Raw genomic sequence first — 24,120 nt, 5'->3', positions numbered from 1 at the left:
AAACAAGCTATCAGGAAAAAGTGCGGTTTAGACAATACCCTGCACGTCTTCAGGTAACATTTAACAGAGAATCCTTAGTTTTTGGAATGAAGAGGCCAAAGAATTCTACAGTACAAAGAGCGTGTTATTGGCCAAAAGTGAGATTGTATACTGACAAGTTCTCTTGTAAGTTCACCATTATCAGCGGAACACTAATTTTAGATGATGTCTGCATGGATGTTGCCCTACTCAATTTACCTCTCTGATCATTATTTTCCAGAAAAAAATGTTTCTTGGTTCAATATTTAAGGTAAGCCATTGAGATAAGGTTAGCTATTGCCCAGAACTTGCTACATAATAAGATGTCATTTACAATCATCTACCAAAGAACTGTAAAAAAAGGTTTGATTAAAAATATTCAGGTTTTATGTTACGTTAATAATTGCTCCATTTTGCTATGCTTTGTCTTTAATATGTTCGGACCACCTTGATCCAGAATTTAGATTTGTTGGATCGCTAGTTTATCGAAAGTTGTGAGAATTAAGGTGGGACCTACCGCTAATCTCTGTTGGGGAGGCTGGCATGGGGGAAGATTTAAGTGGGGAATGTTTAGTGTGTGCTGCCATATGGGAATGGGTTATGTTTCTTGTCCTATGGTTTGTTTTCAGTGTACTTGTTTTTATGAGGAATTTTCATAATTTAAGGATCAACTATATTATAATTTGGTCAGTGGACTGGGATCTTGCACTATCTGACCGGGCGATGGTTACTTCTACAAGACTGAAATAATGGGAACTGCAATTAGGTTTATTAGTTGGAATGTGAAGGGCTTGGGTGGTTTGATAAAAAGAGCCAAAGTATTTGCTCATCTAAAAAAGTTAAGTTAATTGTATTTTTACAGGAAACACACTTGCATGTAAAGGACATCAAAACTTTCAAAAAGCCTTGGGTTGGTCAGGTTTTCCACCCCAATTTTAACACCAAATCTAGGGGTACAGCTATACTTCGCCACAAAATGTATCTCTGATCACCAAGGTAGATCTATTATTGTATCAGGCTTCTTATATCACACTGCAGTGGCTTTTGTTAATATATATGCCGCAAATTGGGATGATGTAGCATTTATTAAAGTTATTTCTTTACTACCAGATCTAAATAAATATCATTTAATTTTTGGTGGTGATTTGAACTGTGTGATAGACCCACTTTTAGATCAATCAAGTTGTAAGATGTCATCCCCATCTAAGTTTTATGTCCCAGATAGGCTGTTTGGATCCATAGCGTTTCCTCTTCCCGCACAGCAAAAAGTTCTCCTATTCTTCGCATGTCCATCGCTCCTACTCTAGGACAGATTATTTCTTCGTAGATAGAAGGCTTCTGTCCTCGGTCCAGAATACTGAATACTCTGCAATAATAGAGTCAGATCATGCACCCCTTATACTTGATATGTCATTCTCTCATAATTATTCGGAACGCCCCCCTTAGAGACTAAAGACTTCTCTACTTGCTGATCTACTGCAATAGATAATTTTCTACTGTTTAATAAATCGGATTCAATTTCACCATCTGTGCTGTAGGAAACACGTAAAGTGTTAATTAGGGGAGAAATTATATCGTATACTATATCTGTCACGCCCCACTCCGTCTGCTCCTAATGTGTGCCACGCCCACCTCAATACCTCCTGTTTCTCCCTGATTGTTCTCACCTGTGGCTCATTACCCGTAGCTTGTCTGTTGTATTTAGTCCTCATCTGAGTCTTCCCCAGACTTGTCATTGATGTTACCCTTCGTTCTTCCCCGTCTTGTGGATCCTGCCTGAATAAACCCCGTTTACCCTTCTTCCTGGCTCCGTTTCACTGTTTCCTGGATCGCCTCCCCAGCGAACATGACAGAATGACAATTCTCCCGGAAAGCACAAAGCAGCAGTCCAAGCATCACCGGCTTGGGCTGCTGCAAGACTTTGTGTACTGGCGATCCCAGCCCAAGGTCCAGGAGGACCCCGTGGCCCTGCAGCTAGCCCAGCAGGGCGCGGACCTCCTGGCAGAGGAACGCCCGCCCGGGCAACAATACCCGCTCCAGAGGGCACGTAAATGCCTCCGCCGCCTACAGCTCTGGCTCATGGAGGTATGGGCAGAGCACGTTGCTTGGAGCCTGGGTGACGTGCCTGAAGCGGCTCCGCTTACCGCCGTGAGCGCCCAGAAGAAGTGGAAGAAAACCTGGAAGCAGCTGGAGAAGACACCGCCCCTCTTCCTGGGCGCTTGCTCGCTGATCCCTGCGTGGAAGTCAGCCAATAGTCGAGGGAGCTCCCCACTTACCTGGGGAGACACCGCCGCTACCCGCCTGCTCGGTCTCAACGGTGAGATGCCGCCTCCATTGGAGGCTTATTTTTATCGGCCGGAGCATCTGGGGCACGGCGGAATTCACGCCGTGAGAGACAGCATTCCCCGGGTCCCTAAAGCCCTTAAAGGGGCAGTCCCAGACTTGCCTGCTCCGGACCTGCCAGCAGCACCGGCCGCTGCTGCCGCCGCACTGCCTGCGGCACCGCCTGTCCTGCCTGACCCACCTGCAGTCCCTGCAGCTGCCACCGCTCTGCCTGCGGCACTACCCGAGGCGCCGGCTGCCGAGGCGCCCCCTGCTGGCTGCGTGATGGCGACGCCCGCCGAGGCAGCCCCTGCTGGCCAGGAACTGAGGATGCCCGCTGCAGCTCTGCCCGAGGTCCCGGCTTCGCCTCCGCCCCCTGCTGACCACGTGATGGCGGCACCCCCTGCTGGCCGCACGCCCGAGGTGCCTACTGAGGCACCCCCTGCTGGTCGCACGCCCGAGGTGCCTGCTGAGGCGCCCCCTGCTGGCCAAGTGATGGCGGCGCCCGCCGAGGCGCCCCCTGCTGGCCACACGCCCGCGGCCCTGCCTGAGGCCGCCTCTCCCATCCTGCCCGCAGACCTGCCTGAGGCCGCCTCTCCCATCCAGCCCGGCTCTCCCGTCCAGCCAGTCCTGGTCGCGGCTCCGGCTGCACCGCCTGCGGCCACGCCCGCGGCTCCGGCTGCACCACCTGCAGCCACGCCCCCTGCTTTGCCTGAGCCTCCACCCTCAGGGACCTCCCTCTTGACTCCCTCACCCTTGCCTCAGCGAGGCTGACACCCCCCAGGACCCCGCCTGTCAGTTTCCCGTAAGGGACGGGGACACAGGCATGGGGCCCCGCCCACCCTGCCCCCTGGCTCGCCCGTTCGGCCCCTGGCTGTGGCTCGGTGGCTGCCTGCGGGTCCTCCGGCTTGGGGTCAGCGGTCTCCGCCGGGTCCCCCGCTGGTTCCTTGGTGCCGGTCCTCGGTCCCGCCTCTGGCTCCGTGTCGGCCGCCTCCGGGCCCCCCTGCTCCGGCTGGGCATCGGACGGCACCTTCCTCGGCTGCGCCTGCCGCGGCTTCCCCCTCCTGCTCCCTCCGTGTCCCCTCCCTCGTCCCATTCCCTTGGCCCCTGGGTGGTCCCCTCCTGCTCCCTCCTCCCTCTCGCCTGCGGCCCCTCCGGCTGCTGCCCGTCGCCCGCCTGGGCTCCCTCGGGCTCCCCTTTGTCCCCCTTCCGTTCTTGTCTGGTCTCCCCTCTCTGCTCCTCCTCCTTTCGTCCCGTCTGTGTCTGTTCCTCGTCCCTCTGGTCCTCCTCTGTTCACTCCTGGCCCCTTCGTGTCGCCTGTGGGTGTTCCCTCTGTGTCCCCCTTCTCTGTTTGCCTGTTTGCGTTTCCTGTTCTTTGTCGTGTCTTGTCTTTCTTTTCGGCCTTGTTCCTGTTCTGTGTCTCTGTCCTGTTCCCGGTCCTTTGTTGATGGGTTTTGTAGGGCTGGTCCGAATACCATTTTTTGAGCTTCGAGTATTCGGTAGTGATCAACATCGAATATTCGAAGCTTCGGTGGGAGGGGGCTGAATATATTCTTATCTCTAATAAAGGCAGTAATCTCTTTGTGTGTGTCTGTCTGTTGCATTTTTATGTCGAGAACCGTTCATCCAACTGCTGCGGACGCAAGGGAGTGCAAAGTCACAATTTTGTGTAATATAGATACAGGCAAGTCGCGACACTTTCAGAATGAATAAAACTTTAAATGACAGAACAACACGAGCCGAAAGCCGGACGCTACATGCGGCCCGGGCAGGGTTTATATTATTTAAGAACAAACACTGCACTATAATACAAAACAATAACAGGTCTGTTAGAGCAATACTTTAAATAAGGTAGCCCAACATTTATCAAACAAACAAATAACTGCCAAATTAGCGGCACAGTAATTACTGGTGCCGTAAAGGGTAGGCTATTTAAATAAAAGAACGAAAAATGAATTAACGAAGTTCAACGAATTGTAATAAAGAACACAGCAGCATACGTTCAATAAAATCACACATTTTAATTAACGAACAGTTTAAATAAAATTTAAATGAATTCCCTTATAGAATAAAAACATTAATAGTCTAAATAAAATAAGGTAATGTTAGGCTGGCTAAACAGCTCAAATTTCAATAAACAAAATATTCTTTACAAAGTAAAACTTTTAAATAAATCACTCCCAAATCGGATATTAGCAGCACAATTTTTTAAAATAAGGTAGCCTAACATTTTTCCAACAAAATCACTCTTAAATCAGAAATTAGCAGCAGAGTAACACCGACACCATAAAAGGTATGCTAGTTAAATAAAAGAACAAATAAATTAACGAAGTTCAACAAACTGTAATAAATAAATGACAAGGTAGCATTATTTAGTGTTTGAATAAAAGAAAAAAAAATCCCTTATACAATAAAACAAAATGTAATGGGCTAAATAAAATAAGCTAACGTTAGGCTAGCTAGATATTTCACATTTCAATAAACGAACAATTTTACAAATCAAACTTTCAAATAAATAAAATCAGGTTGCAAGCTGAAGCTAGTAAAGCTACCTATTTAGCTACACTCTTTTCAAGTTGTGTGCAAGAAAGATGAGCTTGTCTACATTTTTGGGCAAAAGCGAACTTCGGGTCTTGTTAACGATGTAGCCAGCTTTTGAAAAAATGCGCTCTGACGGAGTTGAAGTGGCCGGAACGCAAAGGAGGTGTTTGGCTGCAAATGACAGTTTAGGATAGTGGTCACTATTTTGCTTCCACCATGCAAGCGGGCCCAACTGTACTTTTGTAGTGTCTTTTAAATATTGCTCCATCTCTTTTTTTGTGCCGTCTCCATGTTCTTCTTCCTCTTCATCATCGGACTCGATCAGCATTAAAATCTCCTGATGTTTTTTTTTTTTTGGTGGTGGCGCCGCAGTCTCCTCTTCTCTATGGCTTGCAGACAGCTCTTCCACATTCCGATCGGTCTGTTGCTGGTGCAGATGTTCAGCCAGGCGGACAACCTTAAAATTAATTAGCATTTTCTTAGTCAAATCTATGCATTGTGCACGAGATGAAGTAGAGTAGCAAAATCATATTAAATTACATTTAAATTTTACTAATAATTTAATATAAAATATTAGTCTAACCTCAATGTAGACCAGGTCCTTCTTCTCTTTCTCAAGGAATTTTAGGTGCTTGAATCACTGGTCTAGTGCTGAAGAAAGGAGGTAGATGCTGCTGGGTTCCAAACTTAACAGTTGCCATCTGCTATCTATCTCCGTGATGAGGGTGTTCTTCATTTCTCTGATGGCAGGGCTATCATCCTCCTCTGGTGACAGGTGGCGTTTCTTCAGGTTGAAGATCATTGGCAATGTTGCAGACAACGACAAGTTATCCTCCTGTGATAGTAGTTCTGTTAGTGTGATTAGGGGCCCCAATACTTCTGCCATCCCCTGTGCCAGTTTCCACTGATCTGCTGTCAAGTCAAGGGTGCGATCTCCTTTCTTCGTGATGCTGGGATCTGACAAAACAGCTGTCACTGGCCATCGTTGCTCCACTAGTCGGTTAAGCATTTCGTATGTAGAGTTCCAACGAGTAGCAACATCTTGAATTAGTTTGTGTTGTGCAACGTTCTGCTGCGTTTGTTTCTTTTTAAATGCAGCTGTAGCCTTTGCACTTTTTTTGAAGTGTCCCACAAGATTCCTGGCAGCCGCAACTGTGCGACGTAGTCGGTCCTGTTTTAGAACTGTATTTATGCATAGCTGTAGGGTGTGTCCCGAGCAGTAGACCCCTTCAGTGTTGCCCCATTTCTCTGGTTCTTTCTTCAACGTCTCGGTGCACAGCTTCATATTGCTGGCATTGTCATGAACAACGGCTACTCGCTTATAATTTGGAATAGCGAATGCGTCCGCCGCGTCCCCAAGCTGTTGTGCAATGTTGACTCCCGTATGGCTCAACTCAAATGCTTGGGTTTCCAGAACAAAGGTAGAGAGCTCCCACTCCTGAGATATAAAATGACAGGTGACAGCCATATACGCCTCCATACTCACCGAGGTCCAAATGTCCGTTGTGAAACTCAAGGCTGTTGCGTTTTTAATGATATCATAAATTTGGCCTCGAAGATCGTTGTACTTCAAAGACAGGGCGTTTGAAATACTAGCGCGGTTTGGGACAGTGTAGTCTGGCTCCATCTTCTTGATTAATTTTCTAAAGCCTTCGCCTTCAACTACATTAACGGGTCTCATATCCATAGCAATGAAATCAACTATGGCATCTGTTATCTCCCTTTTATCGGTTTATCGGCTGTGAACTTTTCGGTTTGGTTGAGCATGCTGATGTTGATGGCTGCGATACCTGGGGATGTACCTATAGATGTATTACTCCAGTAAGTAGGGTATTTTATTCACTTTAAATAAAGCGATTCTCTTTAATGTAGTTGATGCAGACTCATTCATAAATTAGTTGCGGCAAAAATGCTGATTACGATGTAATTTTCCACGAATCTGCTATTTTAGCGATTAAAATATTACTTATCTAGTTAACGTTAGCTTGTTTACAATAGCTTGTTGCATAGTGCACTGCAACTAACACGCCAAAGCCGTTTCCCATGCATTGTTTTATTTGTGACGACTTGGCATAATGTTAACTTAACATTAACGGCCACAATTAGCATACTGTTTAGCTGTGCATTTACTAAATGAGCACTGTGCTACGTCCGAACTGACCCCACTGTATTTTTTTTGTATAATCAATATCTATTATGCATTTAAACAGTCATTTAAGTGCGAATGAGAACCGTTTCGCAGGGATCGATGTCATGTGTTAATTTTATTTTCCCCCCAAATATTCGAATCTCAAAATGAAAACTCAAATGCCATCCCTCCAAACGAATATTTGAATATTCGATTATTCTGGTCCAGCCCTAGGGTTTTGGTTTTTGTCTTCCAGGTCCTATTCCCCGGTCTCGTCTCGTCCGTCGCCTCCTCTCGGGCGCGCCCGGTGTGCGCGCCTTTGGGGGGGGGTTATGTTACGCCCCGCTCCGTCCGCTCCTAATGTGTGCCACGCCCACCTCATTACCTCCTGTTTCTCCCTGATTGTTCTCACCTGTGGCTCGTTACCCGTAGCTTGTCTGTTGTATTTAGTCCTCGTCTGAGTCAGTCTTCCCCAGACTTGTCATTGATGTTACCCTTCGTTCTTCCCCGTTTTGTGGATCCTGCCCGAATAAACCCCTTTTACCCTTCTTCCTGGCTCCGTTTCCCTGCTTCCTGGATCGCCTCCCCAGCGAACGTGACAATATCACGTAATAAGAAGAGGAACTCTGACCAGAATGAACTCATCAAAACTATAATGGACTTAGATTATCAATACTCCATATCGCCCTCAGATGAACTATATAAACAGAGATTGGAACTTCAAACACAATATAATTTACTATCAACAGGAAAGATTGAGCAATGTCTGATTCGGTCACGTGCTTATATATATGAGCATGGTGACAAAATGGGCTGACTTTTAGCTCATCAACTGAAAAGTAAAAACGGTTCCCGACTGATTTCACAAATTCAAGTTACAAACGGCTGTTCAGAACGTGTCTCATTTAATAAAAACAGGAAAGATGCCTTTGCTTTTGCTTCTCGCAAGAAGACAGATTATTGGAGTGGAAATCTACACACCCACCTAGGGCCTCACAATGGTTTAGTGACCATTTGCAAGTTTTAAAATTGGATCAAGGATTATTTCTTGGAATCGGCTGCTTTATTCATCACCAAAAGCATCTGTAGTTACAATTATTTTGCAATCTCAGTTTTTCCCACTATCTAGAGCCACAAGACAAGGGTGCCCTCTCAGTCCTTTACTGTTTACGTTAGTCATAGAGCCACTATCCATTAAAATTAAATCATTATCGTCTGTTCACGGTATCAATCGATGTGGTAAAGAGTATAAAGTAAGCCTTTATGCAGACGATTTATTGTTGTACTTATCAGACCCAGTACTAAGTACCCCACTTGTTGTGAAGACTTTGCTTACTTTTGGCAGTTTTTCAGGATACAAGTTAAATTTCTCCAAAAGTGAATGCTTTCCTGTAAACTCTCCGGCCATTCAAATTGTAGAGACGGATTTGCCTTTTTGTATGGCTAAGACAGGATTTAAATATCTGGGAATCAAAATTACACACACTTTCTTATGGAACGGAAGATTGCCGAGAATACGCAGCGAGTTTCTTCAACAGCATAGAACAGAAGGTGGGCTTGCACTACCTAACCTAATGCTATACTACTGGTCGGCCAACATACAGAAAATTGTACATTGGGTCCAGTCTCCATTACTCGACTGGAGTGGAAATCTGCACACCCACCTAAGGCCTCACAATGGTTTAGTGACCTTTTGCAAGTTTTAAAATTGGAAAAAATTAAATAGGGTCTGTTAATAAATTTTATGTTAAGTGGATCCCGCTCTTATTATATTTTGAAAAAATCCCAACCATTACATTTGAGTAAGCTCTAAACGATCCTATGTGGCTAAGTTAATAAGTAGTATGAAACCTCCCCTTTATGTCTTTATTTATTTATCATTCTCATTATGGTCTTTTTTTTGTTTTTTTGTTTTTGGTAGGTCATTTTGGCAGCATAGAGGGTGGGTAGAGTGTTTTTGCTAAGGGGGTAGAAAAGGGGGGAAAAATGTCTTGTTTGCATTGTATGTACACATTCTTGTTCTGTTCAATAAAAATATTCTACAAAAAAAATATCTGTGACTGCAATAAAAAAGCTAAAAATGCCAAAAGACTACAGTTTTTTTGGATTGCTTGCACACTAAAATTAAACATAGTACACTATTAGCAAAACCTTACACTCAAGAAGCAAAACATCAGCCCATATTTGCACAACTATAAGCACATTGTCAACCTCACACTTGTTGCAAAACTCTACACACAGTGATTTGCAAAACACTAAACACACTTAACATACATCACACACAAAAATCTATCATGAAGTCACTTCCTTGCAATACCAAAGCACTGACTGTCAAATCACCGCACCGTCCAACCAATTGGTTCAACATAGTCATCAGGTGTGCAAACACTTGTTTGCTTAATTGTAGACACACCAATCAGGTGTTTAAGCACTATAAAAAGCAGCAGGTGAGTTCATCTGTCTTCAAGCACAATGGAAAGAGTCAGAGAAAGAGTAAGACGACGAGGAGGACAACGAGGAGGAGGAAGAGGAAGGGGAGGAAGAGGAATCAACAGAGGAAGAGATGGAGGCCATGCTGGAGGTAGAAGAAGAGGAAGAGGAAGACAAGAAGGTGCTCAAAGAGGACCGAATCTGACAAATGAGATCCGCGCAACACTGGTTGACCACGTTGTCAACCACGGCCTGACGCTGAGGGAGGCTGGACTGCGAGTACAGCCAAATCTAAGCCGATACACAGTGGCAAGTGTGATAAGAACATTTCGGCTGGAAAATAGGTATTGTACAAATCAGAGATGGGGGACTCGAGTCACATGACTTGACTCGAGTCAGACTCGAGTCACAATTTTCAGGACTTGAGACTTGCTTGATTGAAGCAAGAAAATGACTTGACTTGACTTTGACTTGAGAGTAAGTGACTTGAGACTTGACTTGACTTAAAGTGGAAGACCCGACAATGACTTGAACTTTTAAACATAATTCGTTTAATAAAATAAAATAATTTAATAAAATAATTATGACTCAGCAGCACCATAATTGGCGCCTGCGCCCTTAACGCTGCACAACTCTTAACGTTACCAAGAAGAAGAAGAACACTGCACAACTCAAACCGCGCCAAACATGGCAGACAATAGTCAAGCTCCTCATATAGTCACGTTTGGCTATAAGGACTTTGAACTAGACCGTACTAACAAAAAAAGATTTGCCAGATGCAGAGAATGCAACGCGAGAGTATCAGACAAGACAACCACAACATCAAATTTCATCCGTCACTTCAAAAACCACAAGGAAAGGTAAGAAAGTTGAATTCTTTATAGTCAATTTAATAAAACGATTACTAATTAATTAAATTAATCTTTTCTGTTTGTCATAATTTGGCCTTGGTTGCATGTTTTTTTTATCAAAAATGTGATGATCATCTCATAAATAAAACGCTATAACGTTACCAGTGGCGTAGCCACATTTTAATGTTGAGTGCAACTTGAAATGAAAGGGCTTCTCGATATTACATGTAAACTATAATGTCTATATTAAATGTGCGCATTTTCAAGCGTTTGTATGGACTGACTGCGTGTGGTTAGTTGAATGGCAGCTCGTGTAACGTTATACTGCATGAAAATCTAAGATGAAAGCGTCGGTGCAATCATTTCTCCTTCAATAACTCGTTCAAAACTTTTTGGTCATACAGACAAGAATAATTTCATCGTTCGAATCGGTTACGTTAAGTGTCTATAATTTTTTTGTGTACACTCACAATAACAACAAAATGTTGTGTGCTGTATAACAATGAAACCAGTTCAAATAGAAAACAAATATATCAGATTATATATTATGTATGAAACGTGTATATTGCGCGTCCACCGCAGAGATGACGATTAAGCTTCATAACTTCATCACTGGGCTATATTACAGTTTTTCTCGATTGCTAAAACACTATAACCAATCTTTTGAACCAATCTTTCACAAAACAAGGAGCCACCCTTCAGTACAGTACTGGTGTAACAGTACATGTACGTAACATATACATGTAAGATGAGACAGTACTGTAAATACTCAAGCTACATTACTGTAGTAGAGGAATTGAAGACATACCTGTTTTCCTGTCGGAATGTCCTTATGATGGATGCGACCGTGAAACGGCTAAGATTGGGGTGGACTCTCTGTCCAGCTTCCCTCATAGTCAGACCATGGTTTATGACATGGTCCACCAAAGTTGCCCTAATGTCATCAGAAATGATGGTCCTTGCACGGCCTCTTCGTCCACGTCCTCCTCTTCCTCTGCCTCTAGCTCTCCCTCCCTCCATGCTGGCAAGTTCTCCAAAATGGCTTAGCTAAGGCCTTTTTGTAGCTGACTGATTGGTGTTCAGTTTTGTTAGTAAATGTTTTCAGGTGTGTGTCTAATTGTTTTCAATGACAGACTGTGTTTTGTATTTTGAATAGATGTGTTTTCCCAATGGTACTGCGAGATTTCATTTTTGAACAAAGTGTCTTATGTATGAAATAGTGTGTTGTGAGCAGGAGCAAGTGTGTTGTAGAAAGGAGCTAGTGTTTTGCAGAATTGCAACCAAAGTGCAAAGCAGCACTTTTGTTTAAGGTATGGTTACACTTTGTTTAAGGAACAGCCACAACAACTTCAAGTTGGGTTCCTTTGGGTTTAGCATCTGTCAATAGTGTTTAAGCAATTGGTAAAAACTGTAAACACACTTAACATACATCACACACAAAAATCTATCATGAAGTCACTTCCTTGCAATACCAAAGCACTGACTGTCAAATTAACGCACCGTCCAACCAATTGGTTCAACATAGTCATCAGGTGTGCAAACACTTGTTTGCTTAATTGTAGACACACCAACCAGGTGTTTAAGCACTATAAAAAGCAGCAGGTGAGTTCATCGGTCTTCAAGCACAATGGAAAGAGTCAGAGAAAGAGTAAGACAACGAGGAGGACAACGAGGAGGAGGACGAGAAGGAGGAGGAGGAGGAATCAACAGAGGAAGAGATGGAGGCCATGCTGGAGGTAGAAGAAGAGGAAGAGGAAGACAAGAAGGTGCTCAAAGAGGACCAAATCTGACAAATGAGATCCGTGCAACACTGGTTGACCACGGCCTGACGCTGAGGGAGGCTGGACTGCGAGTACAGCCAAATCAAAGCGATACACAGTGGCAAGTGTGATAACATTTCGGCTGGAAAATAGGTATTGTACAAATATCACCATATCAAAAACATCTGCACGGTTTCAGTAACTGCTTTACAGTACTGTATTATATGCAGTATCAGCACTTCTGTTACCTTGTCCTGTGAAATATACTGTACTATTGTTTACTGTTTTTTTTCTACATAGGATTGAGGGTCAGGAACGACAAGGGGGAAGGCCTCCTATGTTCACAGAACAGCAAGAGAGGGAGATAGTAAACACGGTTTTGGCCAACAATGCTATAACACTCAAACAGCTCCAAGCTAACATTGTCAATAACCATGGCAGTTTCAACGATATCCATCAGGTCTCAATATCAACATTGGCACGCATCCTAAAAAAAAACACTATTCAAATGAAGCAAATTTATCGAGTGCCTTTCGAGCGCAATTCCGAAAGGGTGAAACGACTGTGGCATGAGTATGCAGAGGTATGTATTCACTTTAGCAGCGTGATCTTGCATACTGTCTCATAATCTTTTACTGTACTGTAATATGTATACTACATCTACACTGAACTACACAATTTTGCCTGACACTGTTCTTCAGGTAGTTTTACGAATGGATGGAGAGGAGATCCAGCATGAGTTCATTTACGTAGATGAGGCTGGGTTCAACCTGACGAGAACACGAAGGAGGGGAAGAAACGTCATTGGCCACAGGGCTATAGTCAATGTCCCAGGGCAACGTGGGGGAAATATAACACTCTGTGCAGCCATTACACAGAATGGGGTCCTCCACCGCCATGCCCATATGGGCCCTTACAACACAGCACTCATACTTACATTCTTGGACCAATTGCACAACATAACAGCAGCAAATCAAATCGATCATATGCAATACATTGTTGTCTGGGACAATGTGTCTTTCCACCGCTCTGCTCTGATTCAGAACTGGTTTCAGCAACATCCTCATTTCACCGTCCTATATCTTCCACCATACTCTCCATTCCTCAACCCTATAGAAGAGTTTTTCTTGGCATGGCGGTGGAAGGTATATGATCTCCGTCTCCAGGCTGAGGTACCCCTCATCCAAGCCATGGAGGAGGCCTGTGACCAGATGGAGGTAGCAGCAATACAAGGATGGATTCATCATTCCAGACGTTTCTTTCCAAGGTGTCTTGCTAATGACAACATTGCCTGCGATGTTGATGAAATTCTCTGGCCAGATCCAGCTAGGCGAAGAGACAATGTCTAGTGTTTTTTTTGTAACAGTAAACTTACAGTACAATACGTAAAGTGACATGTTGTTACAGTACTATGAATCTCCATGTCAACATTTTGGGCATGTTGAGAAATAAATGAGTTTCTTCAGTGTGCAACATTGGTCTTGTGTAGTGTTTGGTGGATTTACTTTATATTTGTACTTTGTTGATGGTAGCCTACTCTAATCATAGGGAAGTAGAAGTGCTAAAAGTGTTTTAGGTTTATCACAGCAGAGTGTAACTCGTGCAAACAGAGTATAGTAAATGTGAAACGTGTGTTTCTTATGGTAAAAAAGTGTGGTTTTTAAACATAAGTGTATAGTTTTTACAGGAGTGTTTAATTATGCAAAGGATCTGTAGTGTTTTGCCAATTGGGTGTGTGGTTGTGCTAATTGTGTGTACTGTTTTGAAAACACGGGCCCTGTTTTGAAAATCATGCTTAAGCAATCCAAAAAAACTGTAATTTTGTTTGGTTACTTATGGTTAAGATTAGGGGTGGGTAGGGGTTAAGGTCATCATGTTGAGATTATGGTTTTGCCCATAGAAATTAATAGACGGTCCCCACAAAGATATGGAAGCAAAAGTGTGTGTGTTTCCAATCAGGAAATATTTAATTATCGATGATATATATTAAATGAACTATTAAAGTAACACTCCTCTAGACACTCCTCTACTTGTGAACTTTCAACTTACGCACTTTCAGACATACTCACCTAAAGGATTATTAGGAACACCTGTTCAATTTCTCATTAATGCAATCAACTAATCACATGGCAGTTGCTTCAATGCATTTAGGGGTGTGGTCCTGGTCAAGACAATCTCCTGAACTCCAAACTGAATGTCAGAATGGGAAAGAAAGGTGATTTAAGCAATTTTGAGCGTGGCATGGTTGTTGGTGCCAGACGGGCCGGTCTGAGTATTTCACAACCTGCTCAGTTACTGGGATTTTCACGCACAACCATTTCTAGGGTTTACAAAGAATGGTGTGCAAAGGGAAAAACATCCAGCATGCGGCAGTCCTGTGGGCGAAAATGCCTTGTTGATGCCAGTCCAGAGGAGAATGGGCTGACTGATTCAAGCTGATAGAAGAGCAACTTTGACTGAAATAACCACTCGTTACAACCGAGGTGTGCAGCAAAGCATTTGTGAAGCACAACCTTGAGGCGGATGGGCTACAACAGCAGAAGACCCCACCGGGTACCACTCATCTCCACTACAAATAGGAAAAAGAGGCTACAATTTGCACGAGCTCACCAAAATTGGACAGTTGAAGACTGGAAAAATGTTGCCTGGTCTGATGAGTCTCGATTTCTGTTGAGACATTCAAATGGTAGAGTCAGAATTTGGCGTAAACAGAATGAGAACATGGATCCATCATGCCTTGTTACCACTGTGCAGGCTGGTGGTGGTGGTGTAATGGTGTGGGGGATGTTTTCTTGGCACACTTTAGGCCCCTTAGTGCCAATTGGGCATCGTTTAAATGCCACGGCCTACCTGAGCATTGTTTCTGACCATGTCCATCCCTTTATGACCACCATGTACCCATCCTCTGATGGCTACTTCCAGCAGGATAATGCACCATGTCACAAAGCTCGAATCATTTCAAATTGGTTTCTTGAACATGACAATGAGTTCACTGTACTAAAATGGCCCCCACAGTCACCAGATCTCAACCCAATAGAGCATCTTTGGGATGTGGTGGAACGGGAGCTTCGTGCCCTAGATGTGCATCCCACAAATCTCCATCAACTGCAAGATGCTATCCTATCAATATGGGCCAACATTTCTAAAGAATGCTTTCAGCACCTTGTTGAATCAATGCCACGTAGAATTAAGGCAGTTCTGAAGGCGAAAGGGGGTCAAACACCGTATTAGTATGGTGTTCCTAATAATCCTTTAGGTGAGTGTATATGTAGTGTTTTGATTTTGACTATTCCAGCAAACTTTATCTTTTTTTTAACAAATATATTATAATTATTTTATTCTTTATTTTCATTTCTCTCTATAAATAATATTATTTACAAACTTACGAGAGTATATGGAAGATATGTATTTTTGTTTTAAAATAATGTATTAAGATTCATGTCATGTGATGTCACTTCCTGTTGTCGAGTTGGCCAATCGCGTCCCGCTCACGTCAGAACAGCTTCGGACTTGAGCGAGACAGGTACATTGCAAAGGTGCTCCGTGACATGGTGTTAAAATATTTGAGATTGAGTTTAAAATGTTAGTTGATATCAGTGGATGACATGTTTTAATGCTGGATTGAGTCAAATAGTGGGTTTGTCTAGTATTATTTTTCATTATATCGTGAGTTTTGTGTTCATGAGCTGTTAATGACTTGGTTCAAGTTGCCGCCACGCCATTTTTAATGGCGGGGTATTTTTCTACTGACTTTGTTTCTTAGATGAAATTAAAAAGGTGGATTATGTTCTTAAAACATCGTGCAGTTAAATTTGTAAAAAGCATATTGTCATTTTATGTCTAACGTGTGGATTTGTAGCCATGTATTATCTTTTGAGTCGTTAATTGGTTGCAGTTACAGTGTTAATGGGGACAGCGGTTCACTTTTCTCTCTTCTTTCAACTCTCACAGACCAAAGAATTGAGAGTGTGTTTGCGTGGTGTTAATCCCTGTCCTGTCTTTAATAAACTGCAGACGTGGTCCACCGAAGCCAGTGGTGTCGTGGAGTTCTTTGTGGCGAGAGACGAAGTGCGCTACAAAATTGGTGCCGTGACCCGGATCTCAAGGGATCAGCCGCTGCCGATCTCCGGGGAAAGTCATCTTCATCGACATCACCAGTCAACTGAACTTCGGGGTAACTACGCAGGGTGACTTAAATATGGACAGTTATGGTTCTACACACAACAAAACACAAGAACATATGTCAGGCACAGATTCTGCGAATGTGACACCTTTTTGTGTTAGGAGTGGTGTTTTAAGCTCGCAGAGGCTTCCTACTGGGATTGGGAGGGGGGCTCAATTAAATAGTATGTTGGAACAGAACATGGTAGCTTCACCAGTTCGCCCACCAACTAGTAGCACAACGGCGCAGGGCATGAATAGTGAAACAACAGTGCCTCAAAGAGAAAGACTTTACAGTACCCCTGGGGGTGAACAAGTTAATCAGTGGCAAACAATGGCAGATTTAGCCCTATGGAGTGAACCAGGGGCCCCTTGCATGGGGGGGCATTTCTTCCCTCTTTGGAATAATTACCTTATAACTTCAGATATAAAAGTCACAGACACATGCCTGATACCTAAAATCAAAATTGACCCCTTTACAATTGATTGTAGGAAGTTCAATAACGAAATGAATAACCTGTGTATAATTTATGGACATGCGAATATAACAAAAAATACAAAATCTGTCTTTGTGTCTTGGATTTTTGTAAATATTTCAAAAACTACATGATGGAATAGGTCCAATTTTAAAAATATGGTTCCCAAACTTGTTTTCTACATGTGTGCTCAATTTCATATCATTTGATGCAGCCCAACAGGTTTTACGGAGGAAAGAGCAAATGGTGCAACTGGGAGCCTTTCCTATCCAAAACCTAACCTAAACTAATCTGAAACCTATCCAAAATGGCAATAGTGTAACTAGCAGTGTTTTTTGGGGTAGCAACTTTCTTTCTAAATGCATTACCACTTATAGGTCATAAGTAACAATTTGTCACACATCATCATAAGAACATAAGAAATTTACAAACGAGAGGAGGCCATTCGGCCCATCAAGCTCGTTTGGGGAGAACTTAGCTAATAGCTCAGAGTTGTTAAAATCTTATCTAGCTCTGATTTAAAGGAACCCATGGTTTTAGCTTCCACTACAATAGCAGGAAGACTATTCCATACTCTGACTACACGCTGTGTAAAGAAGTGCTTCCTCAAATTTGTTTTAAAATGTTCTCCCGCTAATTTCCACTTATGGCCACGAGTTCTAGTATTTAGACTAATATTGAAATAGTCATTTGGCTGAACGGCATCCAGACCCGTTAGAATCTTATAGACCTGAATCATATCCCCCCTTAGTCTCCTTTGCTCAAGGCTGAACAGATTCAGTTCCGCTAACCTCTCCTCGTAAGACATTCCTCTAAGACCAGGAATCATTCTCGTAGCTCTTCGTTGCACCTTTTCTAAGGCAGCAATGTCCTTCTTGAGGTATGGTGACCAAACCTGCACACAGTATTCTAGGTGGGGTCTTACCAAGGAATTATATAAGTGTAACATCACCTCCCTTGACTTAAACTCCACACATCTAGAGATATAACCCAACATTCTGTTCGCCTTTTTTATTGCTTCCCCACATTGGCGAGAGTGGGACATGGAAGCATCAACATACATACCGAGATCTTTCTCGTAATCAGCTACCTTTATTTCAGTGGAACCCATAAAATATCTGTACTGTATATTTCTGCTCCCTGCATGGATTACCTTACATTTATCTGTGTTAAATTTCATCTGCCAAGTATCAGCCCATTCGCTAATTAAATCCAGATCCCGTTGGAGCCTCTCTGCTGCTAGATTAGTATCTGCTACCCCGCCCACCTTAGTGTCGTCTGCAAATTTAACCAGTTTACTGTATGTATTCGTGTCAATATCATTAATGTAAATTAGGAACAATAGTGGTCCTAAAATTGAACCCTGCGGTACCCCACTATAAACGGAGGCCCACTGTGACATAGTGCCTCTAATAACTACTCGCTGCTTCCTATCAGTTAGCCAGTTTTTGATCCAAGCTGCCACAGTTCCTAAAATTCCTGCAGCTTTAAGCTTTAACAAGAGCCGTTTGTGGGGGACAACATCAAAGGCTTTCTGGAAATCTAAGTAAATCACATCATAGGCCTTTTTGTGATCAATTTCACTTGTAGCTTCCTCAAAGAACTCAAGCAGATTCGTTAAGCAGGATCTACCTCTCCTAAATCCATGTTGGCTATCCTTTATAATGTTATTTGCATCTAGGTAATCTACCATTTTCACTTGAATTATAGCTTCCATTATTTTTCCAGTAATGCTAGTTAAACTGATTGGCCTATAGTTTGCCGGATTACTTCTATCCCCTTTTTTGAATATGGGTGTTATATTAGCATGCTTCCAATCTGATGGTACTACACCCGCAGATAACGATTTCTGGAATATTAAAGTCAAAGGTTGGCTAATAATATCCCTCATCTCTTTCAAGACTAAAGGTAAGATGCCATCAGGCCCCTGTGATTTATTTATTTTGAGTTTAGCTAGGCTTAGTATCACATCAACCTCAGTTATACATATATTGGTCATAGACGATGCTGTATTCGTATTAATTGGTGGTAAGTTACTTGTGTTCTCTATTGTGAACACCCTTGAAAAATAATCATTAAACTCATTTACCATATCAATTTCGTTATCAATTATAAGGCCCTTACTATCCTGTAAATTAGTGATTTCAGCTTTTAGTGCTCTCTTGGAGTTAAAATATTGGAAGAAACCTTTACTGTCATGCTTAGCCTCCAATGCAATTTTTCTTTCTACATCCCTCTTTGATAGCCTAATGTCATTTTTTAACTCTGCCTGTAGACTTAGATACTCCTGCTTGATTTTGAAATCATTAGTTATTTTCCAGTTGTGGAACAGAGCCCTTTTCCTCCTGACTTTATTCTTAATTTCCTTAGTAAACCACCTTGGTTGTCGTTTCCTAGATTTAGTTTTGCTGGAAACAGGTATGAAGTCCTCTTGCACTTGCAACAATGTGCTTTTGAAAAATTCCCATGCCTCTTCTACTGTTTTGCTATTTAACTCTGTCCAGTTTACAGTTTCTAATTTCCGTCTCATACCATTAAAGTTAGCCTTCCTAACATTGTATACTTTTAATTTAGACTTTGCTCTTTGGACACTAAAATTAACCTCGAATTTAACCATGTTATGATCACTACCGTACAATGGGTCTAAAACCTCTAATTTTCCAATCCTATCCTGGTTATTACAAAAAACGAGATCAAGAAGGGCTTCTCCCCTGGTAGGAGTATTAACAAACTGAGTAAAAAAACAATCCTGTACTAATTCCACCATCTCAAGTTCATTTACAGAAGAGCCAGAGACCCACTGTCCCACTGTATCCCAGGTAAATTAAAATCACCCATAACCACCACATCATTTTTATTACTCATAATCCTGATATCATCATATAATATTCTGCTTTCCTCTACAGCTACATTAGGTGCCCTATAACAAACCCCGACAATTAGGCCATTTGAATCTTTAGCATCAAGTTTGATCCATACAGCTTCTGAATTTTTATTTTTATCAGTGAGATCCCTTGCCTGCAAGTTTTCTTTTACGTATACTGCAACACCACCTCCCTTCTTGCCTATCCGGTCTCTACGGAACAACGTATAACCATCCATATTATATTCATCACCATCATTGTCACTCATCCATGTTTCAGTTATTCCTATAATGTCGTAATTGTCTGAATAAATTAAAGCCTCTAAGTCATTAATTTTGTTTCTAATACTCCTAGCATTCAAATACAGACCACTAATGGTAGGCCTTTTACAGTGTCTACTTTTAATATTTATTTGGGCTTTCCGTCTCTCCCCACATAAATTCTTAACTGACCTCCCTGCCCCCCCAGTCCCTAGTTTAAACATTCCTCAACTATTCTGCACATACGCCTCCCCAATACACTGGTTCCCCTATGGTTCACATGCAACCCGTCCGGCTTGAACAGGTCCCACCTGTTCCAGAAGGTCTTCCAGTGCCCCATAAACCTGAACCCCTCTTTACTACACCACCATTTTAGCCACGCATTTAATCCCCTTATCTCAGCTAATTTTGCCTGACTTGCACGTGGCACGGGAAGTATTCCAGAGAATACCACCGTGGATGTTCTGCTTCTAAGCTTATCCGCGACTTCTATAAATTTATCTTGCAGAACAGCCCTTCTGCCCTTTCCTATGTCATTGGTGCCAACATGCACCACGACCACTGGATCCACCCCGGCTGGGGCCAAAAGCCTGTCCACTCGATCTGGAAGGTCCCCTACCTGGGCACCAGGCAGGCAAGACACCGTACGGGACCCTCTATCACGGGTGCACACATAACTATCTACACCTCTTATAATTGAATCCCCAACTACCACAACCTCCCTCCTACTAGGGTTAGGTGGCTCCTTGGTGCCCAAAGGCCCACCTGCCTCCCCAGTCTCTTCCGGCTCTAAAGCTGGAAGCACCTGAAAGCGGTTAGAAACCGTTACTTCAGGTGATGCCGCCTCTGTGAACTGTGTACGTCCTTTTCTACCTCTACGACCTACGTTCACCCAGCTCTCTCGACCTACCTGTTCATCATTCTCCCCCCTCCCCGCTTGTGACGTACACATAGTCTCCCTAGAAGGCGTATTAACTCTCTCCTTTAACTCATTGCTATGCTGGATGAGAGCCAGCCGCTCCTCTAGGTCACGAACCTGGACCATGAGTGAGTCAACTAACCCACATCGCTCGCAGACGAAGTCCGACTGGACGCAAGCATCCAGAAGGGCAAACATCTTGCAAACACAACACTGAGCTGGCCCCATAATTACCTAACTCACTATGTTCCCGTCCTTTACTCCCAGCCCAGTATATTAATAGAGAATATATAAACTTTTAGTTGATCTAATTAACGTATAGTTAAAACAAAGTGCCGAGTACACTAAAACACTAAATTAACACTTACGTTAAATCGGTACTTAATTATAAATTATCCGGCAGCGTCAGCGATAACAACCTTTAGATTTAACTTTTAAAATAACCAAATTTACAATTACTTACCCGAGATTAACTTCCTGCTGAACCACGTTTAGCTTAAACTAAAGCGAAGTTGCTCTAGGGAGGCCAAAAAACCACAAAAACCCTCTCAAAGCAGGCTACTGCCGGAGCGGGAAAAAAAGTGGAAAATGTCCTCCCGGCCCCGACCGGTGACCGAGCAAAGCTCCGGAGCAACTGACCTTTTAGAGTTAATGTTACCGATGTTCGATAATATTACCCGCGGGTGTTTGATGCGAAGGACGCAAACAGAAACGCCACTCGCGCCCGCAGCTGTCGGTAACACTCACAAGGACAGACAAGTACACACGTAAAAATAAGAGTAAAAAATGAAAACAACAACAACCACCCACGTAACCGTGCTGGCACACAAACGCTCAAATATACTTTACAGATAATTCAAATCAAATCAACCGCTTCAACAGGCACACAACACAACCCGTCCGGCTTGAACAGTACAGCAATCCCAGCAGCCTCTACAGCCTCTACATCACCACACATTTGTAGGAAAATCTATATTTTATTCACACGACTTGTGCCAAACCTATCCAAAACCTATCCAAACTGGCCACAGTGTAACTAGCAGTGTTTTTTGGGGTAGCGTCTTTCTTTCGAAATGCATTACCACTTATGGGTCATAAGTAACATTTTGTCACACAACATCACCACACATTTGTAGGAAAATCTATATTTTATTCACACGACTTGTGCCAAACCTATCCAAAACCTATCCAAAATGGCCGCAGTGTAACTAGTAGTGTTTTGGGATAGTCTTTCTTTCTAAATGCATTACCACTTATGGGTCATAAGAAACATTTTGTTTCTAACCCTAACCCTGCATAACTGTGCCCAAACAAAGCCCGACAAGTGCCCCGCATAACTGTGTCCAAACAAAGCCCGACAAGTGCCCCGAATAACTGTGCCCAAACAAAGCCTGACAAGTGCCCCGCATAACTTTGCCCAAACAAAGCCGACAAGTGCCCCGCATAACTTTGCCCAAACAAAGCCGACAAGTACCGTACATAATGTTGCCGAAACAAAGCCGACAAGTACTGTACATAACTTTGCTCAAACAAGGCCGACAAGTGCCCCGCATAACTTTGCCCAAGTGAAAGCCAAAAGCGCTGCATTATTTTGCACACTTCAAAGCTTGACAAAGGCGATGCGGAACTTTTCCCAATGTAACACAATACAAGTGTTACCAAAGCAAATGTTAATTGTAATTTGCTGAATCACGGAATTATAAAAATCTATAGAATAAAAGAGTAAAATGTAAACTGTAAATAAATGTACTTATATCGAGCGTTGCATCCTCTCCGCGCAAAAAAGCGTCCTCCTCCATCGAATCAATGGATAAAAGCGACACTTTCTTCCTCCGAACCACTCTTCAAAATCATCTTCTGTGCTTTCTCAACAGTGAAAGTCATCCGAGCCATTTTTCTTCAGTCAAAAAAGTTGTCCGAAAATAACTGGGTAAACTCACGGAGACTACGTGCGCAATGCGTACTCGAGACACTCCCACAAATACTGCACCTGCAGAGAATAAGTTGCGCATTCATGTCCCCAGCGCGAAAAACAATGCCCAATCAGCACATCTCAAACCTTTTGCAAAAGTTTATTATGGTGAAACATAACCATGGGCAAAGGTTCAGTGCATAAAAAATAATGTGCTAGCAGGGAAGCAGAGCATATATCTGAAAAAATACTTGACAATGAAGGATTACAGTGATTGATTTATGTACATAAGAGATCAAGCTTTCAAACGAGGGTAACTTTGTCATTTTATTCATTGGTTTTCTTCTAAAACTCCGAAGATAAAAAACATTGCACGAATGTACAGAATGCCGACTGACATTTTTCCGCGATGAGTGAGCAAGCTATTTGAGAGCATTACAGTCATATTTATGGAAAAATGCATGTTTTGTCTTAATACTGTGACGGTTTATGAAGTATTGGCCGTGAAAGAAATAGTTTGAAGTGCTTAGTTTTCATTTTATTAACACTTATATTTTACTTCCTGACACTCGACCCGTTTAAAGATGGCTACCTGTCACGCCCCGCTCCGTCCGCTCCCGATGTGTGCCACGCCCACCTCGTTACCTCGTGTGATTACCAATTGTGATCGTCTGTGTCCTGTTATTCCTGCCTAGTCTTTTGTATTTAGTCCGAGTCTCAGTCTGTCTTCCCCAGATCTGTCATTGTAGTGTTAGTGGATGTTCGTACCTGTTTGTCTCTTGATGGAATAAAACCCTGTTTGCCCTACGTCACGGCTTCGCTCACCTGCTTCCCAGCTCGCCCGCCTCGCGATTGCTGACAGAATGACAGATCTCCTCGAAAACACAGCGCGGCAGACCGAGCACCAGAGGCTCGGTCTGCTGCAAGAGGCTGTGTACTGGCGCTCCCAACCTGAGGTACTAGAAGACCCCATCGCCCTGGAGCTGGCCACCCGGGGCGCGGACCTCCTCACAAAGGAGAGCCCGCACGGACAGCAGTACCCGCTCGAGCGTGCACGCAAGTGCCTACGCCGCCTGCGTGAGCGTCTCTCACTGCAGAGACGGACGTGTTCGCGACGGCTCCGCCTTCCGCCGCTCGCGGAAAGAAGAAGCGGGGAAAGAAGAGGGCTGAGGTGCAGCAGGAGGAGACCCCGACTCTCTTCTTGGGCGCCTGCTCTCTTCTCCCTGCCTGGGACGACATCGCCGCTGCCCGCCTGGTGAGCCTCCACCCGGAGAAGCCGCCTCCTTTGGAGGCTTACTTGTACCGGCCGGCGCGCCTGGGTCTAGGCGGGATACGCGCTGTTAGGGACGCTATTCCCCGGGTCCCGAGAGCCCTTAAAGGGACGGCGCCTACGCGCTCAGCACCCCTCCTACCTGCTCCGGACCTGTCCGATCTGGACCTGCATGTTCCGGATCTGCCCGCGGCTGCGCTGGCTGCTG

The sequence above is a fragment of the Paramormyrops kingsleyae genome, chromosome 13 (assembly GCF_048594095.1).
Source record: "Paramormyrops kingsleyae isolate MSU_618 chromosome 13, PKINGS_0.4, whole genome shotgun sequence".
In the NCBI taxonomy this organism is placed as follows: Eukaryota; Metazoa; Chordata; class Actinopteri; order Osteoglossiformes; family Mormyridae; genus Paramormyrops; species Paramormyrops kingsleyae.
Note: the sequence above shows the minus strand (reverse complement) of the source record.